General features: G+C 39.5%; 1 protein-coding gene across 1 annotated transcript in view; it reads left to right on the plus strand.

Moving 5' to 3' along the window:
• Positions 1–2,164: 2,164 nt before the first annotated feature.
• The window catches only part of ZNF652 (zinc finger protein 652), a 56,768-nt gene continuing 38,136 nt past the window's right edge, over positions 2,165–20,796 (plus strand). The window contains exon 1 of the mRNA XM_045526239.1: positions 2,165–2,376. The gene's annotated coding sequence lies outside the window, so the exon portion shown is untranslated. The remainder of the gene's footprint in view (positions 2,377–20,796) is intronic.

The following is a 20,796-nucleotide window of genomic DNA, read 5'->3' on the forward strand; positions in this document are numbered from 1 at the left end:
CAGGCCGGGTGGCTCCGACCAGTAGAGGGTGGGGAACGGATCAAGTGTCCAAGGAGGCAAAGCAAGACATTTATCTCGGCCAGACATTCTGGACTCACCAGCCCTTACAGATGCCAGGTTTTTCCTTCTCTCCTTGAATCTAAGTCTCTCCTTTTATTACTTATGCTTATTTCCTCCTCTTCTGCCTGAAGATTTCTCTACCTGATGAAATACGATATCATGTTTAGTGTTTATCCACCGAAAACACTCATCATTGAAGAACATGACTCAGAGTTGCCAAAATTATGATCCCTGGAATCTGGAGTCCAAGTGTCATAAAAGCCAAGCATCCATTTCTGGAAGGGGCCAAGGACACAGTCAACTCTTGGGCTCCTTTATTTATAAAGTTTCAATCTCTTCCCTAACCTTGTCTCAGACTCAGATCATTTTACTCCCTGCAGGATTTTTTTTTTTTTTGGACTGGAGGTGCTTGTCTTAGTCTGTTTTGTGTTGCTATAGCAGAATCCTACAGACTGGGTAATTTATAAGGAAAAGAAATTTATTTCTCACAGTTCCAGAGGCTGGGAAGCCTAATACGCAGGTGCCGGCATCTGCAGTGGGCCTTCTTTCTGCATCATCCCACAGCAAAAGGCAGAAGAGCAAGAGAGCATGTGAGAGTGAGCAACAGAGCAAAGGGAGCCAAACTTGATATTATAACGAGCCCACTCTTGACATAACTAACCCACTGCCCACATAACAACATTGATCCACTCTTGAGGGCAGATCCTCTTATTAGGCCCTACCTCCCAACACTGTTGCACTGGGGATTACGTTTCCAACATAGGAATTTAGGGAGACACATTCAAACCAGAGCAGTTGCCTAAGGAAGGGCAAGCCCACCTAGGTGAGAAACAGAGCAGGTCAAAACTCCCATGCTGATCAGCAGTGGGACAGCACCTGTGAACAGCCACTGCACTCCTGCCTGGGCAGCACAGTGAGATCCTGTCTCTTAAAAAAAAAAAAGATTTGAACAACTTCCAGGAAGTTTGGTTTATGGTGGGAAAGGGTCAGCCTGCCCCTCAGAGTTGCTGCCTTGGGTCTTTTCCATCCTAGGCCCTCACCTTGCCAACTTCATTTCCTCTCCCCGAGCCCTAAGCACTTTCAATGATGGACACTCTCTCTTGGCTCTGAACTTGGATAAATGCTACATTGTTAGCTAATAGTACCATTAATTATATTAATGATTAATAGCTAATTAGTCATAATGCTGTAATGCTTACAAGCGAGGCTTCCTTTCTTGCAGCAGCTCCAGGTCTAAGCACACACAACACATCCCCTTCCCTATTCCTGGCCACAGGACAAGGGCAGCTCTAAATCTGTTTTTCTGACCACCCTGGCAATACCTAAATTGCTCCAGTTATTAGCCGTCCCATTCATATGGTGAATAGTCACTCCTGCTTATGTGTTGCCTCTTCTACTTCCGTCACTCACACTCTCCTCCAGTAGTAACAAGGAGGTCAGCAGTCGTCAAGTTTTTTTTTAAAACTTTATGCCATAAACCAAAGGCTCTTTCCCTTTCAAATCTCACTTCGACCCACTTTTTTACTTTCACCCCTTTCCTTCACTTCACCTTTCCCTAATCCTAACCCGCCCCCTAGTTCGTGGAATCCCACAACACCCCCAGTCTGCAGCCCCCTCCCACTCCCCGTTTAGGCTTCCTTTCAGCAACCACGCCCCCCGACTCCAGGAGAGCGGCACGCATGCGCAGCTCGCGCATTTACCTGGGCGCTCGGGAGTGGGCGGGGTGGGAGAGGGCGTGGGTGGAGCTGGGAGCCGACGGTTATCTGGGTGGCGGAGCGCTCACAATGTGGCAGCAGGGAGAAAAGGTGCGCCAGGGCCGGCCCGAGGGCCGCGCATGCGCGCCGCTGCTCCCAGCGGCCGGGATGCCGCGAGGGGGGGTGGGGGGGACGGGCGGAGGGAGGTTTCGGGATCCCTGTTGGGCGGGGGCGCCTGTGAGGGAAGGGGCCGCGGGCGCGCGCGCGCGCCCTCGCCTCCCTCCCTGCCCCCCTCTCGGCACACACATCCACACACGCACACCCCCTCCCCTGCCTCCCTCCCCGCGCGCCGCCCGCCCCGCCGGCCCCGCTCGCCCTCGCGCGCTCGGAAGGGAGTCGCGAGACGTCGGAGCGGCGGCCACGTAGCGCTGCGGCGGCGGCGGCGGCGGCGGCGGCCGAGGCCGGGTCTGAGGAGCGGCCCGGAGGACAGACGTTGGGCAGGGGGGAGGGGCCGGCCCGGCCGGCGGTTGTTACTCGAGCGCCGCGGCTACAGGCCCCCCGCCGCAGGGATGGACCGCCGAGGCGGCGGTCGAGGCGGCGGAGGCGGAGGCGGCCGGCCCGGGTGAGTAGGGGCCCCTTCCCCCACGCACACGCCACCGTCGCGGCGGCGCCCCTGGCAGCAGCCCTTCCTCTGCACCGCCCGCCGGGCCGGCCCGGGCTCTGGGGGCCGGCTTAACCCTTCGCCGAGGCAGCTGCGCGCACTAGGCCGGAGCAGCCCCCATCCGGCGGGGAGGCCCTGGGCGCAGCGCTTATCTGGCACCGAGCTTGGGCCGGGGGTGCCCCGCTCCTGCCCCTTCGCTCCCTCCCTCCCGGACCCGGGCTTGGCTGCAGTTTTGCCGCGAGTCCGCTCGCCCTGAGGCCTGAGGGAAGGTTGGGGTGGCACGATTAGCGGGCCGAGGGGAGGTTTGCACCGGTCCTCCTGCAAGCGTTCTCCTGCCCTGCAGCTGGTGGCTTGCACCCGCTGCCTCCCCCGCCCTGCGGTTGCGCCCAAACCTCCAACCCGCGGGAGTATTGTGCCGCCTGGATAAAACGCATCTGATGTACACCCGCCGCCAGCAGCCCCACACTCACCCCAGTGGGTAATGCAGACCTTTCTCCACCCCCACCGCCTCCTCCCCTCCAATCAGGCTCTGCTGAAGATTCTTAGATCGGAGACACCAAAGGTACACCCCCGTTACATCTCCACGTAACATGTTCATTGTCGAGAGATGTCTCCTGTAGAAATAATAAATGCCCCTGCCTCACCTCGAAGTCCGTCTTCAGGATTTAGGATCCCATATGCTGTTCTGCTTTGAAGAGGGCCAGCTTTGATCACATCTAGTGTGTCCCTCCCCCACAACACACAGACACACACTCACTCACTTCCTGATTGCTGTGCAGCCCATGTCACCGCGAATCCATTGTCAGAAATAGCTTCTGCCAATCAAAGGAATGTGCTTTTGCCTTTGGAGAAGGGTGCTTTCCACAACCATGTTCTCAGGATATTCCTGCGTGAGTCTGCCTTTGATTGTCCCCGTGTTCAAGCATCATTATCATAGCCTTTCCCTTATGTGCATTTCCCGGGGACCCTCAGTAACACCTGAGTGATGCTTTTTTCCCAGTTAATTAGATACGTATGATGTGTGGGAATGTCATCTATTTTGTTGTAATGTTTAACATCTATGATCAAGGCATAGTATATAAATAGTATTTTGAGAAGAATGTGTATTTTCTTCCAGAGGATAGCCAGGCCCGTATTGTTCTGGGAATGGCAACTAGCACATGCTTTGTTGACATGTGTATGCTTAGGGAATGAAGAGCTGCTGTTGCTGGGATGTGTGGTGTCTGAGCCCAATGCAGGTGATGTTCCCGAATGGAGCTGTTTTGTGAGCGGTGCATGGCACTGTGATTGTCAGTGCTGGTAGGCAGTTTGGTTCTTTTTATTGCTCCTGTGCACATGTGTTGAGATCGATACTATCTTTAGTTTAATTTTGTTTAAAACGTTCGCCACTAAGTTTTAGTGATCCTGGAAATGTCTCCTTCTGTGGTTCCTAACCTTTCTTGCAAGTTATGGAAGCCATTAGGGCCCTCTTAGTGAAGTAGGCACATAATTTTGCTTGCAACTAGAGTCAACTTGAAGCTGGTCCTAGGACCTCAGGTTAAAATCTGTGTTATGCAAAAGTGAAAGGAACTTGAGTTTCTTTTTTTTTTTTTTTTCCCCTTAAGGGTTAGAGTTACTTTGGCTCTGAGCAATAAACAGCAAAGTAGCTTCTGTATGTACCCTTGTGTTTTGTTTTTTGATTAGGGTGAGTTAGTTATTTGTAAAGTATCATTTCCCTGTCTTCCTGTCAAGAGGAGATGTGTCTGTCTTTCAGAAAAAGTTAAAACTAAAGTCAAAATAACTTGTTTAAATTTGACCAATTGATAATGTGTGTTCCTGGCACTATATTCTAAATGTAGGAAATTTCAATGGCAAAGTCTGAGGTCTGTTTCATAATGCCTGTACAGAATTTCTATATATTGGTTGAAGTTGATGTGCTCTGTTAAAAGAAGGCTTTATAATTCCCATAGTGGTGTACCTGCTCTGTGACAAGATTTTTTAAACTTTGTAAATACAGTTTCATGTCTTTATTAATAATGATGGCGCCATCAAAAGCATCCATTTAAAATTTTTGTTTTAATGGAAAGATTTTAATTGTAGTTAGGGAATTCAGTCTCCACATTTAGAATCTAGAACTAAGAATGAACTTTGCATTCTATCAATAAGCAGATGGTAAATATCAGCTATTTTTATTTAAATTACTCTGTACCCAGCTTTTGCTTTTTGATCATATTTCAATCAAGAGACAGTTATTCCAGCTTGTGATAATGTTGTGGTGGGCAGTGACATTAAGTATGATTCTGACAATATTTTTCACTTACGGAATCCTTTGAGACTTTCATAGATTTTGCATTTTGGGGGTTCTGAGAGGCTAAGGAATTCATGGTATTAACTGGCAGTTTGGAAGACAAGGGAGCCTTGGAATCTTGCATAGAACCTGTTCCATACGCCTGAAAAATAGTATTTATTCTAATAATTACACAGTGTACCTTATGAAGTTTGAAAGCATGCTGAGGTTGCAAATACTGCATTTTTTTATTATCTAATAAACATGCTTGAAGTGGCTTATGCTACAGGTTTTATTTTTTGTTCATGTCATGCCTGAAGTTTTACTATAGGAAATTATTTGCCTATCCTAAACCCAAGCCAATTCAAAGTTGCAAATATGTTACTTTTCTTTGTTAACATCATATAATGACAAACCATTAAAATCTCAGGGGATAGTGTTTCCTTGGTTTAGTATTGCAGAACCTCTTCTAACCAGTCACTTACCTAGTTAAACACCCACACACCATAGAGCTGATCATATAACACATATGGCTGTGAGAACAGTATTTTCTCCCTGCCAGATTCAGAACTTGGAAGCTGGAAAACAATTGCATAGCAGTGAAACACTTGAGTAGTGGTGCCAGCAGCTCACTCTCATTAATATAAACAGCTTGCTTTAATTTCTTCAACACTCTTCTTCAGACACTCTTCCCTTAGGAGGTTTCAGATCAGCAGCTCCTACTCAAGGGAAACAGCACCTACTTTCTGCAACTGTGGCCTCAAGATCTGATTCGTGACACCCAGAGCTGTTTCCATTTCTGCTCTAAGTATGGGAAGTAATCTTGTAGTGTGGTAAGAAAATACTTTTCAAGTCTGTAGAAAAAAAAGTTGATTAGTAATGCTACTGATGTGATTTTATTTTTGAATGTGTGAAGCCTGTTGAAGAAGTAAACTATGACATAAAATGTTAAAAAAAAAAAGTTACCCTTTTCTCAAGGGTTTTAGATAATTTTACCAAATTTGTGAGTATACTCTTTAGTTTCATTTCCCTTGTTCTAAAAAGTCAGTTGAGAGACAGCCAGATAAATAAATAAAAGTGGATTGTCTTGTATTTTGAACTATAGCCTTAAGAATTAGTTATTCTAGAGGAGGTAATTGCAGGTGATGGTGCCTCACTGGGAGTTCCTCATTGGGAACTCTTGTGTCTTGTGCTGCCATTTTAGGTATGATATTTTTCTCAGCTGTTGTCATCATTTCAAATAATTAGCACTTGAATTCACTTTGATAGAGATGAACTGGTGTTGCAGTTAGTGACTTTTGCTGGAGAAAGATCAGGGAGATGGTTCTTTGGAGCCAGGTTTAAACCCCAACTTTGCCATTTGCTGGCTTTATGGCATGAGCAAGTTACCTTGACCTCTCTGGCCTCAGTTTCCTCATCAGCATAATGGGATTTGTTATGAAGATTAGAGATAATGTATGCAAGCTCCTAGCACGGTTCCTGGCATATGATCGTATTAGGGATTCAATAAATGGTAGGATACAGGGCATGTCAGAGTGAAACTACTGATCATTTAGGCTTATGATGAGATTTAGAGGTCTGCCACTGAGATCTGCATTTTTTTCATTTGTGCAGATTTGGGATGAAAAAATTGCCAATATTTGACTTGGAGCATACCGAAGTCTTACAGGTGCAGTGTACTTATTGGAACTTTCATTTGTTGCTCTATGGCTGGCTGAACTTGGTGACGATAATAAAACCTAGTTCCAAATTCTACAGTGTTACCCACAGGCTGTGCTTGTTTTAAGCCTATTCAGAGCTTATGTGGTGAAAGGGGTGTTTTTGGACATTAATGTATCTCAGTGAGTTCTGTGTCCAGAGTTGAATCACGTGCAAAGCTTTGTATAAATTTTCATGGTAAATGCAAACCATAAAGTGCTTGGTAGAATCAGTAGGGAGATATCAGTTGCTTATTTTAGTTAATCTGTTTGTTTATATAGCAGTTATGTTTGATTTTTAAAAATACTTATGAACATTTTCTCTTATAAAATTCCCATTGCTCTTCTGAAGTTTTGATCACAAACTGCTGTTGGGGCTATAGGTTTGAGTGCCTTATACAATTTTACTTTGGCAGGGGAAGGAAAAAAAGTAAGGCCTCTTTACCTGTCAAATTTTATGAACTCTCTGCTTTAGTCCTATAGATTGTGTGTATAGTTCTATTCCTCATTTTTTAGCCATAAAGGCAGTTTTATGGTAAAATATGACATTCCCTTTTCCCTTTTTAAAAACATAGTTCAAGAGATTGATTACTTTGAAGAGTAGATTCAATCAAGGCCATGTATACAGTTTTATTCAGTGCATACAGCTTTTAAAATAGGATTTCTTGGATGACTATAGAATTAAATTATTCTGTCATTTTTGCAGGATAACATTGTGATAAAGTCTGTGAGCCTACAAGAGTTACCTAGAGACTTTTCAGATAAGGTAGACACATCAGTAATGCATTAGGATTTACCTAAAGGGAATCTGCTAATCCTTATTTTCTTTTGCTATTGAGCTACCTACAGGACTTGCCCATCATCGGAATCAGTCACTAGTATTGGATTGCTGATAAAGAGGGATTGGCAAAAATAATGGTCTTTTGACTTGTCTTAGATTTTGCAATGCACTTTAAAAAACTTAATCTTGGCCAGAATGTATAATAATGATAGCATTAATGCTGTGTGAGCTCAGAATGGCTAAACAAACAAAATTTAGGTGATTGAATTACATATTTTTTTTTTCCACAGGAAGGGGTGCTTTTTTTTTAACTATTATTTTTACTGGTTCACTCAAGTCAAATGGCCTAGCAGATAGCTGGTTTCTTCTGTCACTTCCTTGATAAACCAGTGAGTATGTGGTGAGAAGGGATTGCTGGGAGAGAACAGAAATGGAAAAGAATGGCTCCAAAGCCTGATTTCTTGGTCTTTTTTTTTTTTTTTTTTTTTAACACCACTTGTACTCTAATAATCTTGGTCTTTACTGTGCATGTGGCAGCTGAGTGTTATGACTCTTACCTGGGTTAAAGATATACAGTATTGGGTGATTCCTTTTGTCTTTTAATGCTAGTGCAGAATATAGTCCTTAATAAAATGTGCTTATACTTTTCAGCTTTGGAATTTTTATTCTGTTTTTGGAATTCAGTGGAATATAACTTCTTTTTTTTTCGAGTCAGAGTCTTGCTCTGTTGCCCAGGCTGGAGTACAGTATCATGATTATAACTTACTACTGCCTTGAAGTCCTGGGCTCAAGCAATCCTCCTGCCTCAGCCTCCCTAGTAGCTAGAACTACAGATGTGCACCACCATACCCAGCTAATTTTTTTTTTTTTTTTTTTTTTTTTTTTAATTTTCTGTAGGAACAGGTTCTTACTATGTTGCCCAGGCTGGTCTTGAACTCCTGGGCTCAAGAGATCCTCCTGCCTTGGCCTCCTCAATGGAACATAATTTCTTACTTACACTGTATAACTTACAAAATGAGAATATAACTAAGCCCTTATGAATTGTTTTTACCCTTTTGAATGTAACATTTTAATATATTTAAAGTAATATCGGTGGCCCATGCACATTGAAACACGTGGTAAAGTTGTTTTCTTGTTTTTTGTTGGTGAAGAGGAGAGTGCTTGTGATCCCAATTTTATGTTTAAATCTGCATCTTTTCCTTTTAAAACCGATCAGGATGGCCAGAGACTTTTTCTCTATTAATATGTATTATTAAAGGTGGAGTTTAAAATTACCTTGCCATGGTTGGGCACGGTGGCTCACGCCTGTAATCCTAGCACTCTGGGAGGCCGAGGCGGGTGGATTGCTCGAGGTCAGGAGTTCGAGACCAGCCTGAGCAAGAGCGAGACCCTGCCTCTACTAAAAATAGAAAGAAATTATCTGGCCAACTAAAATATATATATAAAAAAAAAATTAGCCGGGCATGGTGGCGCATGCCTGTAGTCCCAGCTACTCGGGAGGCTGAGGCAGTAGGATCGCTTAAGCCCAGGAGTTTGAGGTTGCTGTGAGCTAGGCTGACGCCATGGCACTCACTCTAGCCCAGGCAACAAAGCGAGACTCTGTCTCAAAAAAAATAAAAATTACCTTGTCATAAAAGTTCCTCATTTTCTTTTTAACAAAGTTTTTAAAATTAAAATTAACTCAGCAGAAATTTGGAAACAACCTAAATATCCATCAGTATAGAATTAGTTAAATAAATTAGTGTATATTCAGACAATAGAATAAATATTATAGAGCTGCAAAAAGAATGAGGAAACTTTATATATTGCCATGAAAAAATCTCTAAGCTATAGAGTTAATGAAAAAAGGCACAGAGCAGTGTGTAGAATGTACTACTGTTTGTATTGTGGGAGAGTGAACATATTTGAGGATTTTCCTGTATATCATAAAATAACTCTAAGAAACTATTAATTCATTTCATAAGAAACCAATAATATTGGTCTGTTGGGGAGTGAATTGGATGACTGAGGTACCAGGATTGGAGGCAAGTGCTTTATTGTATACTTTAAAAATTTATATATATTTTTTCTTTTCCTACCCCAACCTGAAGATGAGAATATGTATTTTTTTAAAAAGATTTAAAATTTTGGTTAAGGTAAGCCATTACACATAGAAAAGTAGGGAAATCATAGATATACAGTTTGATGCATTTTCTCTGTGTAATCAGCACCTGGCACAAGGAATGGATTATTAATGTCCCAGAAGCCTCTCAAATCCTTTCCCAATTCCTGCTTTCCCAAAGGTTTTCACTGTCTTAAGTTCTACCACCAAGAAGTGTTGCCTGTTCTTTGAAACTTTATATAAGTAGAATACAATATATACTCGTTTGTGTATGGCTTCCTCAGCTCAAAATTATGTTTATGAGATTCAGCCATATTGTTGTGTGTAACAGTTTGTTTATTCTCCTATAAACAATGCATATTCATTGTATGCATATATTATAATTTATTTGTCCATTCTATCATTGATGGAAATTTGGGTTGCTTCTGGTTTTGGGCTATCATGAATAATGCTGCTCTGTTCTCTGTATATTCTTTTACACTTAAAATTTTGACACAGGTGAATATATACTTTTTTTTTAATTTAAAATATATCCCCCAGCTGATCCATAGGAAAATTGTAATGTCCTATTTTAAATTAAATATTGGAATACTTAATGGGGCCAAATAATTTCAAACCATTTTTTAGTACATCCTCAAAGACCTACCTTGGATTTCACAACATTAATAGAATTCCTGAGTCATCTAAGAGCAAACCCTAAATTCTTTTATCCTTGTATAAACAGTTAAATATGGTAGAAAATGTCTTTAAAATGATTATAACACCTGAAAGATTTGTTTTTGTAACTGCTAAATATTTCTTCACTGTCTCATTTCATAATATTGATATCACAATTCTTCCTGAATTGCTAATTATTAAAAATATTTTATTTAATATAATTTTTATAACTGCCATATATTTGAACTTTTTAGAACCCCAAAGTTCTAAATAAATAGCAACACGAAAAACTGACTTAAAATATGTATAGTTAATCTTGTTTTGAATATTTTGGAATTTGATAGACCTGTCAAATAATTGGTTAATGGAATGAAATTGTATGTAGCCATGCTCTTTAACAAAAGCCAATAAAAACTGCATTTGATCACATTTTTGCTTTAATTTCAGTAATGTCATTCTCTGCTCTTTTTGCCCAAACATGGAAACAACAATTAAAGTATAAATCTGTAAAGCAGTGGTTTTCAACCACAGGCAATTTTTGCCTCCAGGGGACATTTGGCAATGTCTGTAGACGTTTTTTTGTTTGTCAGCAATAGGGGTGGGAATATGCTACTGGCATGCAGTAGGTAGAGGCCATGGATACTGCTAAACATCCTGCTGTGCACAGTACAGCCCCCACCACAAAGAATTACCTGGTCTAAAATGTCCACAATGCCAAGGTTGAGAAACCCTGCGTAGAGTAGCTAATGACTAAGCTGATGCCACTAGGCAGGTAATAATTTTAGCATTGACTTTGTTAGATTTAGTACATGGAACTCATTTAATTCATCTAGTTTAGAGAAGAAATAAGCTAGATAATTTTCTAAATAGTAGTGGAGTTTTAAGTATGAAGACGTTAGAATAAGTTTTAGTGGACAAATCATCTTGTTTTAAAAATAAGTTATTTATAATTTCCTGTGGTAAAGCCAAATTATCTTGGAATATAGCTTTTATCTAAAAGGTTATTCACAGAGAGAAAAAAATCCTTTTATATATTACGCAGCAGAGACTTAGGGGTGTAATTTTTTCAAAACAAATAAATCTTTACTTGTGGGATCCTAATGTGGATCTTGCTATGCTCGAACAGAAAACATTTGGTTCTCTCACATAAAATATATTTAAATTTTGTATAATATGATGAGTTAAAAAAATCTATTGCTAAGTGAGAAAATATTAAAATTTTGGAAAATACATGCATAGTAGAAAGAAATGTTCTAATTTCAAATGTCTGATTTCTTCCTGTCAGATTGTAGTAAAGAAACACTGAAGCGTCTGTTCTCATTTGTCAGTTATTACAATCAGTATCCAAAAGATCGTTTGTTCTGCTTTCCCTTCTCTACTCAATCCTTCTGCCACCTCACATGGAAAGTTAGATATTTTTTTCTTTCTTTAAAGATGACTTATCTCTCTAAGGCCAGGTGGTATACTGAGACCTGAAAGACATGTCCACAGAAGCCAACTGTTGCAGGATTGGACTGTTCTAAATCTAGAACTGCTGTTTGTTTAATTCCCTCTAGCAATATCTCTCAAACTTTGTGACCATGATCCACAGTAAGAAGCAGTGCATGCGTGCCCACACAGATTCACTCACATTGGACCTGCACCCACAGCTGAATCAAAAACCTTGTGAGACAGTACCTACCCTTATTATCTCTCAGGCAGTCTGTTAGTTTTTATTGTGTTCCATTTTATTTAGAAAATTTGGATCGAGATAGGCCGTTTGAAAAAAAAATACTGCCATATATAGGGCCTAACAAAAAGTATTGTTTTGCTAAACAGATGTTTACTGTATTAAAGGGGGTTGAGGGGAGTGATAAAGATTATGCTTAGGGGTATAGATTTGAAGTAGAAATCTATTATATTTATTACTTTATTTATTCCATATAGAGAGGTAGTTCTTAAAAGACCTGAAAATCTGGAAAGGGTTAAGGTTGGATCCCACTTTGCCTAGCATTAAAAGTTATGGTCTTCTAACAGGTAGTACACCTACTGTCATTTAACACACGCACTGTCTACCTGTTCATTAGATTAGGTGGAACTGAGAGGACTAAAGAATACGCAGAAAGAGATTTTTTAAACTCTTTAGGATAACCTCCTTTAACACAGAATCTGGTTTGAACAATAATATATGCATATAGAGTGGTTACAGAATAAAAATATAGCAAGGACTCAGTAGTGAACCTCTGTAAAAATTTACACTCTGGACTTGGACTATATTCATGAACAGCTTTGTCACAAAAGCAATGATCAGAACCTGGTCCTCCAGAGGGACAAAACTTGTAAGTTTCTTAGTCGGAGTTGTCTTTCATTTCTATACTGGAAGTTACATGTACTATGTAAATGTATATATGAGAGCTGTCCGGAAACTATCCAGCCATGGATATAATGGATACATGGATACAAGGGCTAGATACTTTCTGGACAGCCCTGGTATTTATTCAGCAAACCTTTACATAGGATTTGCCATTTACTCTTATATTATCCCCATCTTACCAACAGGAAAATTGAGACAAAGTGATGTTATGTTAATTTTCCAAGTTTAATGTGTTCTCTTGGCATTGAGTTGTTGGGTTTTTTGTTTGTTTTGTTTTTTTTTTAAAGAGACTGAGTCTGACTATGTTGCCCAGACTAGAGTGCAGAGGCTACTAACAGCTGCTATAATGGTACACTACAGCCTTGAACTCCTGGGCTTAAAAGATCCTCCTGCCTCAGCCTCCTGAGTAGCTGGGACTACAGGCATGCCACCACACCTGGCTGGCCTTGAGAATTTTAAGAAAAAGACCCATAAAAACTACTTTATTTTACTAATTGAAAAATTAATTAATAAGAATTTGTTTCTGGCTTTTGGAAACCAGAGACTGAGTAAATAATTTATTTTAATTTTTAAATTAACACACAGTAAAATTGACATTTTGGTATGCTGTAGTTCCGAGAATATCAGTATAAGTGTAGATTTGTGTTACCACCACCACAATCAGAATACAGAGCAGTTCCATCACCCCCAAAAATTCCCTCCTGCTATACCTTTGCGTTCATACCCTCCCCCTACCCTGGGCACCCACTGATCTGTTTGTCTTTTGGAGAATGTTGTATAAATGGGATCATACAGTATGTAACCTTTAGAGACTGACTTCTTTTACTCGTAATAATGCTGTTGAGATTTATCCAAGTTTTTGTGTGTATCAACAGTTCCTTTTTATTGTCAGGTAATATTCCATTGTATGCATGCACAACAGATTGTTTATCCTTCACCATTTGAAGGACATTTGGATTGTTTCCAGTTTTTGGTGATTATGAACAGAGCCATTATAAACATTCATAGCAGGTTTTTGGGTAAACATAAGTTTTCATTTCTCGAAGGTAAAAACTTAGGGCTGAGATTGCTGGGTCATATAGTGTGAATGTTTAACTTACAAGAAACTACCAAACTATTTCTGCATCCCCACCAGAAACATGAAAAGTTCCACTTGTTCCACATCTTTGTCAGCACCCAATATTGTTAGTATTTTTCATTTTAGCCATTCTAATACATATGTAGGAGTAATTCATTTTGAGCCTTGTGATCAGAATCGGGATACTAGGCCAGCTCTGCCATTAGATCGTTGCAGACCTTGCAGGAGCCATTTAACTTTTCTGAGCCTCTTGTTTCCTCATCTCTCATATAATGGGGTTATACTGGGTGCTTTATAAGTTCTCTCAGCTCTTAAATGCATTGATATGAAAAGATAAGTCCTTGGCAAGAAGAAAAGAGATTTGTGTTTGCTTGTGCAAAAAAAAACTATTGACTGATCTCAGCTAAAGTACAAACATTATCAGCAGTATATATATTTATAAATGGAATCTATATGAAATAACTCGATATTTATAGTTTGTCCTTTGAAGTGAAACATAATAGTGTGATGATGTATGTTATAGCTATAAGCTAAAATTACATAGCTAATGTTGCAGTTAACATTGACAACCTAGGGTCTTTTGGCTGATGTCTGATATTTTTATAATATTTCCTAGCTTTCTAGAGTTATAATTTATAGTAAGTTTAATAGCAAATATTTTACCATTTTCTATGTTATGAATAGAGGACTACTTTTTAAAAAAAATTATTTATATACTTGTCCTTAATGTCTTATTTGAGTGTAAACAAATTGTTTCTATATGGTATTAAAAAAGAATAGCTTTATTATTTTTCTTAAAAAATTGTACATGCCTACTTTAAAACTATTTAAGGATTACAGAAAAATGTGAAGAAAAAAATAAAAGTATCCCCTTCACCTGTCTCCTATCTTTCAATATGAGTGAGCATATGCATACATGTATGTTCATGGTTTTGCATAATCCCAATTTTACGTGTTCTTTACTCTTTTTTTCCATATGGACACATTTCTGTGTCAGTTATAAATCTGTATCATAATTCAGATGGCTCTATAGTATGCCTATGTCTGTATGTACCATTATTTATGTCTCATGTTTTTTGTTATATGAAGTAATACTATTCCTCATTAGTATAGTGGTGAGTTAAAAAAAAAAAGAATGCTATAATGAACTTGTCACATTATCTTCTAGTGGGGAGTTTTTGGTTTTTTTTTTCTTTTTTGAGACAGGGTCTTGCTCTGTCACGTGAGCTACAGTACAGTGGCATCATCATAGCTCACTGCAACCTGAGCTCAAGTGATACTCCTGCCTCCGCCTCCTGAGTAGCTGGGATTACAGGTGTACGCCACCACGCCCAGTTAATTTTTCTATTTTTAGTAGAGATGGAGTCTCGCTCTTGCTCAGGCTGCTCTCGAACTCCTGGCCTCAAGCAATCCTCCCACCTTGGCCTCTCAGAGTAGTGCTAGGATTACAGACAGTAAGCCACCGTGCCTGGCCCTATCAGGAGGTTTTTTTTTTTTTTTTTTTTTTTGAGAGAGTCTCACTCTGTTGCCCAGGCTAGAGTGCCGTGGCATCAGCCTAGCTCACAGCAACCTCAAACTGTCAGGAGTTTTTCAATGGCTCCACACTTCACAGTTAGGAGAATAGTGCTGAACTGCTCTAAGGAAGGTGGTTCTGTATTCACATGATGTTATGAGTTATAGTCAACTCTGCCAGGTAATGTCAAAAGTTAGTCAGGGTATCTTGGCATTAGCCAGTTTGGGATTTATGCCATGAAACATATTTACACATGTTCGTACATGGATTCTGGTGAAAAAAACCAAGCCCATTTGCTAATTCGTAAATATTCTTTACCAGGTAAACTTGAGAATGTTTAAAAACATCAAAGCTTGAAAAAGGATTTTTTTAAAATTTCACTTTTGAGAAAAATAAACTGATAAAACAGCCTGCTTTTTTAATTCAAAGAAAATCTTTTAATTAAAGTGTTTATAACTCAATTTGTGCTGTTGCAATAAATTTTCTTTATAATTGTTTTTTGAGTAATTTTAGATTTGCAAAGAAGTTGCAAAGAGAATACCCATAAACGCTTCATGGTTCCTATTGTTAAAGTCTTACATAATCATGATGTGTTTCTCAAAACTAAGAAACCGACATTGGTATATTATTATTAACTAAACTTCATATTTAATTCAGATTTCACTAGTTTTTCAACTTATTTTTTTTCCTATTTGGGAAACATTTAAATCAAGCTTTTAAACTCTATACTTAAGCCAAAATATCTGCTCACAGATTAATTTTAGTCATAACATAGATTGTACATATGTATATGCTATATAATGTATCTAGATCTCTGTATTTATTTAAACCAATGTAAGTTATCTTTGCCATTAATATCTTTGAAAGTTATCTTTTGACATTCAAAGACAATTCTGCCCAAGGCCTTTCTAAGGTAGGACTGAATTTTCCCCGCCCTTATGTTCCATGCAGAAACATGATTTAGAACATCTATGAGTATAGTGTTGCACAGTCCTACCCTTTTCCGTATAGTGACAAGTCCCTGTCTGCAGGAGCATATGGAAAATAGCCAACTTGTGTTGACAAGCAAATTAACTGTTAATTGAAAGTGGTAGTCAAGAGTCTCCTATGCAGGATGGTTTCCCTGTCAGTGTCTTGCTCTGAGTGAATTTAAGTATTTAGTGGTTCTTGAAGAAGAAAAAGGTGGGGACTTGAGGCACAATACCATTGTAGATAGGATAGTACTTGGGATCTTTCACCCCACACTTGCTAATGCAAAGAATCCCTCCTGAGGCAAACCATGGCATCCAAACTCACTGTATTAAATTGAATCATTCCTTAAAACAATTTAATTTATGGCAGAGGAGGAAGGAATTGACAATATCAAGTAGATATGGATTTTGAAAAGTCACTTTTCTGGTTGGATGTGGTGTCTCATGCCTGTAATCCCAGTACTTTGGGAGGCCGAGGCAGGAGGATCGCTTGAGACCAGGGGTTTGTGACCAGCCTGGGCAACATAGTGAGACCCCCTCATCTCTACAAAAAACAGAAAAGGTTAGCTGGGCATGGTGGCACACTCTTGTAGTCCCAGCTACTTGGGAGGCTGAGGCAGATGGATCGCTAGAGCCCAGGAGTTTGCGATTGCAAGGAGCTATGATGATGCCACTGCATTCTAGCCTGGGTAACAGAGCCAGACTCTGTCTCAGAAAAACAAAAAACGTACAAATAACTTAGTTGTTCCATGAAAAAACAATAAATCTGAATGAAGTACATCTTCCTTTTGTAGAGGCAAAGAGGATTGGAGAAGTACAGCATTTGTCACATATGTCAGTTAAACTAACAAACCAAGTGAAGTTGTCCTGAATTTGTGTATGTGCTTGTGAGTGCCTGTGTGCAGAGCATTGATTAGGTGTCACAGAGAAGTATAAATTTCTTCCCTTTCTCTCAAAGAGCTTATTGTGGGGGAGATAAAATTTATAGAAAAATAACTGTAAGATGACAATTAGCTGGGCATGGTAGTGCTCACCTGTAAATCCCAGCTACTCTGGAGGCTGAGGCAGGAGGATCGCTTGAGCCCAGGAGTTTGAGGCTGCAGTGAGCTATGATTTTGCCACTGTACTCCAGCGTTGGTGACAGAGCAAGATCCTGTCTCAGAAAAAGAAAAGAAAAACAAGATGATCTATGTTAGGTGTGTAGCTCTGTGTTGTAGAAGTATAGGTGGAGAAGAAATCCCTTCTGACTAGGTGGTCAAGAAAAGCTTCAAGGAAAAGGTGCATTTGAGCTGGGTCTTGAAAGATGGATAGGGTTTTATTATAGTGACTGGGGTGGGGAGAGGTGTTCTAGGTAGAAGGAAAAAATGACACAAAATCTTAGAGGTGGAAAAAGCCAAAGTGTCTTTGAGAAATAGCATGAGGATGCTAAGTGTGAGAGGAGGACTTTAAGAGTCAAGATTGGAAAAGCCAGTTGGGCTCAGATGGTGGAGTGCTTTTGACTGCTTTGCTAAGGAATCGAACTTTATTCTAGGGCTCTAGAAACCAATGAAAACTTTGTAGCTAGGGAGTTACATGATCCAAATTCTTTAGCAAAATCTATTTTAGAAGATCTCTGTATAGGGTAGTTTGAAAGAGAGAGAGGCAGAAAGACTATTACCATAGTCTGGGTCTGAGATGAGTGGGGCCTGAACTGGGGTGCTGTTAGCAATTGGAACAGGGAGGACAGGGCAGTTTCAAGAAGTAGAACATGTTGGTTCATTAGATACTGGGGTAGGGGAAAGCAAGCAGCCAAAAATGCACCTGAGGTTTAGAGCCTCAACCCGAGACAATGGCTGCTTCATTTGGGTCTTCTACAGATTTGACCATCAAATAAGAACTTAAAATCAATAGCATCTTAGAATGGAGGAAAAGTATATGGCATTCTTGTTTTAGAAATGATAAAATGTGCAGTTTAAAATTGGTACATGGTATTTATTGACCCAGGATGGAGGGAACAAACCAGGGAAGGAAGAAAGTGGGTTTCCATGTAACGTGAGAGCCATGGTTATGGGCTGTGCTTACATCTGATTTTTACACAGAATGAAATGCTTCAGACCATGTACTCAGAAGTATCAACATCACCACACTGACTGAATAAGAGAATCCTGGTTACCCCATAGTACAGCACATTTAGAAAACCACCTGAAACAGTCTTCTGCTCACCCTTAAGTCTCTCTCTATAAATATACATGTATTTTGTTTGGATAACGATCTGTTAGTTGGACCTGTAGATACAAAGGTGGCAGAACGTGGTGTGTAGCATATCAGCTGGAGAACCCAGACAAAGCAGCTTTAGTACCAGCTCCTGGTAAATTTTTGGTTATGCACTTGAGCACTATAGATCTGGAATTCTGCCTGTAGCCAGATCTGTATAGTTAAGTTCTACATGAAGACAAAAGGTTTTTTTGTTTTTATGTTTTTCTTTTCTTTTCTTTTCTTTGTAGAGACGGTCTCCCTGTGTTGCTCAGGGTGGTCTTGAACTTCAGGCCTCAAGCAATCCTCCCTCCTCAACCTCCCAAAGTACTGGGATAACAGGTGTGAGCCACCGAGCCCAGCTGACAAAGGAAGCTTTGGTTCTGTTTTACTGTTCTGTCTTTGAAAAATTAAAAGCCAGTTAGTGTCTGGGATATAGTGGCTACTGTCTAGAAAGTTGGATTCTAATCCTGACTGAGTGATAATCTTACTAGGTAAGTTGTTTTACTTATAACATGTTTAATTCTTTTATACCTTTAATCACTATGTGTTAGTGTATTTGGGATTAAAATTTTATCAAATCAGAAATATACCATATTGCTTATATTATAGCTTTTAGAGATACGAAATATAAGATGTATAAAGAGAAAATTAATATGGGAGAATTTTCACACTTGTAATTTAGTTCCTCTGTAATCTGTCATATCGAAGGATTACTTTACATTTTATTGTAGTTATATATATTTTTTCTCTATTGTTGTCAGGTTATAGTGTCCTACATGTTTTGTTTCTTTTTATATTATTATTATTTTTTGGAGACAGGGTCTCCCTCTGTTGCCCAGGCTGGAGTGCAGTGGCTATTCACAGGCATAATCAATCTGATCATTGTGCACTGCAGCCCTAAACTCCTGGCTTTAAGCCTTTAAGCCAAAAATCTGCTATTTTTGGTCTTTTAAAGGAAGAAGTATTACTTTTGAAAACATGTTTTTATATTGTAGAAATTCTCAAATATAAAAAAATAAAAAGAAAAGTATGATGAACCTAATATATCTATCTATGAGGTTCAACAATTATCGATACATGGGGCCAATCTTATTTATCTATATCCATACTCACCAAACTTCCTTACTTACCCCCTCTCCCCCCATTATTTTGGAGCAATTCCAGACATCATATCATATTATTTATAAAAATTTTGTGAACATCATTAAGTATTCAGTCAGTGTTTATATTTCCCAGTTGGCTTATAATTGTTTTTCCAATTTGTCTGAATTAGGGTCCAAAGAAATGATTGGTAGGTTCTCTGCCTCTCTCTCCCTCCTTCTTTCTCCTTCTTTCACCCTCTCTATCCTTCTCTCTTTCCCTCTCCCTTTGCCTTCCTTTCTCTCCCCTTCCTTGCAGTTTTTTGTTGAAGAATCCAAATGTATAGTTTCCCATAGTCTGAATTTTGCTGATGGTATTCGTGTGGTGTCATTTGACATGTTGCTCAATCCTTTTTATTTCCTGTAAATTGGTTTTTAGATCTATAGGCTTGATCAGATTAAGATTCAATTTATTTTACAGGCATAGGGCAAGAATATTTAATAGGTGGTATATATAATTCTACCAAGAGACATATAGTTCTGTTTTTTTCCTTTTGAGTGTTATCAGCTATTGATGATCTTTGCCTAGATCTATTCATTCATTAGGGGTTGTGAAATAATGTTTGATTCTATAATTTCTTCTTCAATTATTAGCTGGAATACTTCTATAAAAAGAAATTTTCCCTCAACTGTTAATTTCCTTAGGGTACAGATCTGTTAGGAATGGCAGACTAAATGCTTGATTCTTGCCCTTTGTTTACCAATTTTCTCCTTTTCTTTTTCTTTTCTTTCTTTCCTCTTTCTTTTCTTTCTTGAGTAGCACAGAGTCCAAAGGAATGGGGTCAATGCTCCCCATTTACCAGTTTTCAAATAATGGATTTGTTCTCTTAGCATCCTCTAAAGGTGACCAAAGGATTTAGGCGTATTTGATGTGTTTTGGTCCACTACTCTTATTAATCGTTATTGGTGCTCAGTTATCCTATGTTTGCCCACTAGAAACTTATCTGGCTTGTTCCTGAGTCTTTATGACGCAACCGTGGTGGTCTTTTATAGCTTCCTTGCTTTCCGTATGACAAGATGTTGTAGACTCATAAATTTCCTGCCCTGGGAAATTCCTTTTAGTGGGAAATATCTAGAAATCACAGTATGTTCTCAGTACTGAGATAGGTACAAGCTATGTTACTGAAGTAGTGTTTTAAAAAGAACTACCTGCCCTTAAGGGACTTAATTTTTTAAATTCATTTTATTTATTTACTTTGTATACATTTTGGTGTGATAAACTCAGATTTGATTTCCTTTTATTTGAGTAAAGCAAATCTTTGATTTCATTATGTGACAGGCACATATCAAAATAAGAAGAATGTTTTAAAAGAAGTTTTTTAAGGCCAAGTGCAGTGGCTCATGCCTGTAATCCCAGCACTTTGGGAGGCTGAGGACAGAGAATCGTTTGAGACCAGTGTGGGCAACATGGTGAGACCCTATCTCTAGAAAAAATTTAAAAATTAACTGGGCGTGGTGATGTGTACCTGTAGTCTCAGCTACTTGGGAGGCTAAGCCGGGAGGATGAGTTGAGCCCAGGAGTTTGAGGTTTCAGTGAACTATGATGGTGCCACTTCACTGTAGCCTAGGAAACACAGCAAGATACTGTCT

Source organism: Lemur catta, chromosome 15, assembly GCF_020740605.2.
Source record: "Lemur catta isolate mLemCat1 chromosome 15, mLemCat1.pri, whole genome shotgun sequence".
In the NCBI taxonomy this organism is placed as follows: domain Eukaryota; kingdom Metazoa; phylum Chordata; class Mammalia; order Primates; family Lemuridae; genus Lemur; species Lemur catta.